The sequence below is a fragment of the Onychomys torridus genome, chromosome 12 (genome assembly GCF_903995425.1).
Source record: "Onychomys torridus chromosome 12, mOncTor1.1, whole genome shotgun sequence".
Classification (NCBI taxonomy): domain Eukaryota; kingdom Metazoa; phylum Chordata; class Mammalia; order Rodentia; family Cricetidae; genus Onychomys; species Onychomys torridus.
The window spans coordinates 55,285,593-55,291,460 of record NC_050454.1 but is presented as its reverse complement, the minus strand read 5'-3'; the positions used below and the strand labels follow the sequence as shown (position 1 = coordinate 55,291,460).

The window sequence follows — 5,868 nt, the reverse complement described above, 5'->3', positions numbered from 1 at the left end:
CTGAATGCTACCATCAACCAATCTAGTGAGGGTAAATGTGGACTCTTCTTATGTTCAGTGGTTTGTGAGAAGTCCTCCATCAAGGAACAAACAGAAACCACACCCAGATTCCTGGCTACCTCCTAGTTACTATGATATAATAAAATGTTCATTGTTCTAAAACATTACGGTGCTAATAATATTAGGAACTAATAGATATACTCACCAATTATAAAGAACAATTCAGCGATGAATTTGTCAGCTTTATAACAGGAAAAGTCACCACAAATTTCACAACATAAAATGAAACTGGTTTATTTATTAAGTGAGAGTGAAATAAGTCGGCAGACCAGGCATGACATAACAAATCACTGCACAGGTGTGACCACATTGCATTCTGGGTGAGACCTGGGTTATACTCCTACCTGAAACTCAGATGAGATGTCTAAGTTCACACACTTGTTGTGAGAATTCAACTCCTTGTCCTGTGAGACTGAAGTCCCAGCTCTCTTGTGGTTTTTCCTTGGGGTTGCCCTCAGCTCCTAAAGCATAGGTAGGGTGTCTTGCCATATGGACTTCTCTATAACTTGCAATTTTGCTCTCTAAAAACTAATAAGAACATGTCTCCTGGCTTTGAATAGCTCTAATTCTTGCTAAATGTTCACTTCTTTACCTATGAAAATTGCTCAAACTTAAAATATTAAGGACTTTAAACTGCACCTGAAAACTATCCCTTTATGGTAGTATATAAGTAGAGATTTGGTTGAGCATTAAATACAAAGTAAATAAAACAGTAAATAAGAGATATAGTAATAAAGAGAAGTCAATAGTCCAGTACAAGGGTTGGACATTGTCTGGAAAGAGACAAAAGGACTCATTTGTTTACCTTGGTATTGTTGACAGTAATACAGATTTACAAATATGATAGACTTATGAAACTACGTACTTGAAATGTGAACAGTAGATTACATATAAAGTATGTAGCAGAGAATGTATTAGACACAGCCAGCTGTGAGATCTTTTCTTCCCATTCCATGCACTCTGTGACAAGACTGTTCAAATCTGATTTCACCAAGAAACCTAGATGCAGAAGAACCTATCAAATCTACCTTTTCTTCCATGTTTTATGCGTCTTAGTAGTGTGAGAACTCCAAGAATCTGAACTAAACTATGGTTTTTCAGTGAAAATAGACATGAGTGCTATTTGCACTGTGTATCTCAGTGGGTGTCCAATAATGACTTTGCTCACCAGAAAAGAACTGTTGCGTGTAGGAACAGAGACAGCATTTCCTCTCATTCTTCCCAGCTACACAGTGTCTGAGCTAATGAATTTAACATATACATGTTCCCACGCATGTACATGTATACCCCAACCGTAGCTCCAAACAATCTCCTCAGAGACAGTGAACTGTATTTCATAAAAAGAAGAATCAGTGAATTGTAATTAACAAACTTACCTGATCATAGATACCCATACAGTAAGAGGATCTAAACTTCTCTCCTATTCCACAAGCTAGGTGGCAGGGCCTTGGCTTCTAGTTCTGAAATCCAGTAATAGCAGATAGGACCTCTCTAGGTAAATACCACTAGGGAGATTGCTGCTTTCTGCTTTAAGGCTAAGTTCCAGTTTTGAAAATCAGTAATGCAACCTCTTCTAGGATCATATGACTCTCAATGAGGTAATTTTTTTAAGAGACTGAATGGTTCACAGATCCTGAAGAAATCTTGAGAGTAATGGATTGTCCTTTGTCGTGTCTGGATGAGCAAAATTTACAAAGTAGAGATTTCTTTCATAATATTTATTTGAATAACAGGGGTGGAGTTGAGAAAGACATGAATCAATTATTCACAAGGACAAAAAAACCCTCTGGGATTAAATAGTTTTTTTTTTTTTTTATTCTAGTCAGAACCATATGCACTTAATTACAAAAGAATGGAATGAAATACACAAATTAATGGGGAATTTTCAGCACATCTGGGACGTGTTCATGGGTGAGGAGGTGCAGGAGCCACCACCTCAGAACCACTAGCACAATAAATAATATAAATAGGACAAAGAGCAAGATTTAACCAAGTTGTCAATGTTTCTTGATTTGCCTCTGCAATACGAATCACACCCAGAAAGAAAAAAAATTTTAATTGAGTCAGTATTGTGGAGAGATGTCTTGTACTTAGGTTTTGCCAAAGCCAGAGACACAAATCATTACATTTATCAGCCAATGTCCACAACAAGTGCACTCCTGACTTTAAGACAACTTTTCTGAACTCGAGACTCATGTTTCAGCAAACAATTGAACAACAACAACAACAACAACAACAACAACAGACAAAATATTTCAAATACCATATGTCAGTCAGGATAATTCTTTTGTACTATGGCTGAGATGCAATTGCTTTAGTAGGATGGGAGCCATGCATGGATCTCACAGACTGCTAGAGTCAGGTTTACTTTTCCTGAAATGAGAAATGTATTATGTTTGTTCTTGATTTCATGAAAATCCAGCAGACAGCAAAACTTAAAAAATAAAGTGTGGGGCTGGCAAGATGGCTCGGAGAAAGAGCCAAGTGCTTGCTAACAAGGCTGGTGATGTAAATTTGATCTATGGAAACTCTATGCTGGAAAGAGAGAACAAATTTCCACAGGTTGTGCTCTGACTTCCACATGTGTGTCATAGCGTGCATTCATGGGTGTATACACACATAATATATAAATAAAGAATAAATTAATTTACTAACAAAATTTAGGAAACAAAAGTCAGGGTTTTTGATGGGCTTACTGCAAAGATTCAGAAGCAGGGTCTAGGTTTCTTGTGTGGGTTTTTTTTTTTTTTTTCTTTTTGAAACCTACATCATGATTGCAAGGTGATTTAACCTCCAGACATCTAATTATCTGGGCTGATGGTAATGGTACCATTCCTTAAGTGTTTTCTTTTTCTTTTTCTTCTTCTTTTTTTTTTTCAAATAACGTTCCTGCAGGCTGCATATCTGGAGGATTCCACTGTCAAGAATTGGATCATATGGCTAAATTCATTTCCACTATAGGCTACCAAAACAAGGTATTGGGTGGCCACATTGCTACAAGATTGACACAGCTGTTCATTAAGGGCTGTGTAAGCACTGAGTAAGTACAACAGTTCATATTATTTATGTGATTGACATGGACAAGACCTCCTATCATGGCTTCCATCTACTCTCCAAATTCTATATACATACTAAAATTTGCTGACTTATATTCAGCTTCTGTGAATAATCTCAATAGTCTTTACTTTGAGGACTATAACAACACATGCATTATGGTCTTGGGTTTCTATGCCTCTAAGCAAGCACTGAGCATTTTTGAAGTTCTTATCAATGTTTAATCTTACTTGAAATTTTAAAGACTTTTTATGAGTTTAACTAGCTGTGTACCAGTTTTACAGAACTACTAAAAGTTAATAGTCAATTCTATGTAATGTATGTTCATCAATATGTATTAAGCATCATCACTGTGTTGGGTCAGTACTAAAGGTATCAAGGATAAAACAAAATAGTTTATTCTCTGATACAAACATAGGCAGATGAGAACACATTAAAACTGAGGAGGATTTGCTCAAATTAGAGCATTACAGGATGGAAGAAGCAATTCTATCAGGAGAAGGACACTAGGAAGACAAAGACATTATACCCAAATCAGGATCGGTCTCCTTGTTCAGTCATTTTTAGTCTATTTTCTTCCCTCTAAATAAAATGAAAAATAAATACAATTACTTATAAATAAATAATATATAATGTAATATAGTTGTGCCTTTCTAAAATTATAGACATCTTGAGAAATGCATCGTCAGGTGGTCATTATGTGAAAATCACATCTAGGTGCTTCCGCATTTTCACATGCTATGACATGTTTATATACCTAAGTTATATGATACATACTATCATAGATGTGAACTATATTTTACCAAAATAATATCATATGGGTTATACAACCATAATAATTAAGAGTGTCAATGAGAAAGATGCTTTCAGTAATGTTCAAGTTTATTCATAATAACAGAAGTCTTAATTTTAATGAAATATTTGATCTACTGCTTCAGCTCATGTAAAATGCATTCTGTTATCTCTTCACAGTTTGTTATGAGTTTCATAAATACAGAACATCATACAATATGTTTGTGCCTGCTAAAAAACAAATAGCAAATGTGATAAAAAAAAAAAAGTCGCTATTTTTCAAATATGCTGTTTTCCATGTTGATCTTCAGATATAAAACTCCTATTTGTTTCAGGAACAAGTATTTGAGAAAGAGTTAACTACTTCAAATTGCAAGTACCGTAGAATGATGGTACAAACTGAAAATGTCCTATGATATGTAGTTGAATTTCTTGATAGTCAATGTATGTATTCTTTGTTGAGGGGTAGGAAGGGTTTATGGGTGGTAGGCAGGGGGTGGACACACATATCTATCTGCATGGTGTGGGAGCAAGTTAGAGGTCAATGTCTGATGTCATTCCTCAGATGCTGCAGTGTTTGTTCTGACAGTGTCTCATTGGCCCTAGAACTTTCCCTGAACTTTGGGTATCACTCTCTGTTCATCATACTTATGTGGCAAACACTGCTAACTGAGCTAGTTCCTGAGTCTTTGAAACGCATATTATTGAAGCATGTACCCTCATTTTGTACTTGGGGGAGGGAGTCTTCAGTACAGTTCTTACTACTTGTGGAGCAGGAAGGACTGCTCTCTCTCATTCTTCGTCTCCACCTTTCAGCTCTAGGCACTACCTCCAAACTGAATCCTTTCTGCCAGAAAACATTGCACAGTTAGGAAAAGGTATTAGAGTATTTTCAAATACCATCCCACCATTTTACTTCTTACAACATCCCTCCAAGATTAAATGAGTGCCCTTTGGTGTGGGATATTAAACTTCCCTAGCCACACAACAGCTAGGTAATCAAAGCAAACCCCCAAACCTGTTTTTCTTTTCACTTGTCCTTCATGTTCTTTCAAATACTCCCTACTCATCCCTACTGGCGGTCTACCATTTAAATGCATTTTGACCAGTTTGGAGTTGCTGAAACAATTCTCTCTTTCCCCTAAAGACTGAGCAGTTGTACTGAAATATCTTGAAACTGAACTTCAGCACTGAAAATCTTAAACTTTCTATATTATTTCCATTACTATAACACACTGTAGCTAGAGTTTTCCTGCCTGGCCCAGTCAGGACAAATCTCTCTTACCCGCCAGTCCCACAGTCGCTCAGACCCAACCAAGAAAGCACATAGAAACTTACATTGTTTAGAAACTGTATGGCTGTGGCAGGCTTCTTGTTATCTACTTCTTCTTTCTTAAATTAACCCATTTCTGTTAGTCTATACTTTGCCACATGGCTTGTGGCTTACCAGTGTCTTTACACGTTGCTTTTCATGGTGGCGGCTGGCCGTGTCTCTCTCTACCCAGCCTTCCACCTCCCAGAATTCTCTTCTCTCTTGTCCCACCTATACTTCCTGCCTGGCCATGAATTCCTGCAGAAAACTGAAAAGAGACTCGAACACAAAGACATGTATAGGCAGCTAATCGAAGCCTTTTCTCTAGAATTAATTAGTACTCTATATGACCATTATTATCTTAACAAAGTTTAATATATATATATATATATATATATATATATATATATATATATATATATCTTGTAAATTTTGATATAAAATTCATACTTTAAGAAAAGTTTAAAGAATCAGAATAGAATCAAAGAATTGAGATTAGTAATAGAATAGTCCCTTAATTAATTTGGTTTTTCTCCTGTCCCATGTCAGAAGATGGGAGTTTTCATTTTCCTTTTAACAACATGCTTGAGTTTAAAGGAGGAGAGAGCCATTCTCCAACTCCAAAATCAGCTTGAAGCTTTAATTAAACT

The 5,868-nt window shown here is 36.2% G+C and overlaps 1 long non-coding RNA gene across 1 annotated transcript; it reads right to left on the bottom strand.

The window, feature by feature from the left end:
- Positions 1-565: 565 nt before the first annotated feature.
- On the bottom strand, positions 566-5,177 carry LOC118594304. Its single transcript, XR_004946337.1, has 3 exons — positions 4,624-5,177; positions 3,644-3,696; positions 566-2,433 (listed from the first exon to the last, which is right to left on the bottom strand). It is a non-coding gene; the product is annotated as an uncharacterized LOC118594304 (long non-coding RNA).
- Between the last annotated feature and the right edge of the window lie 691 nt (positions 5,178-5,868).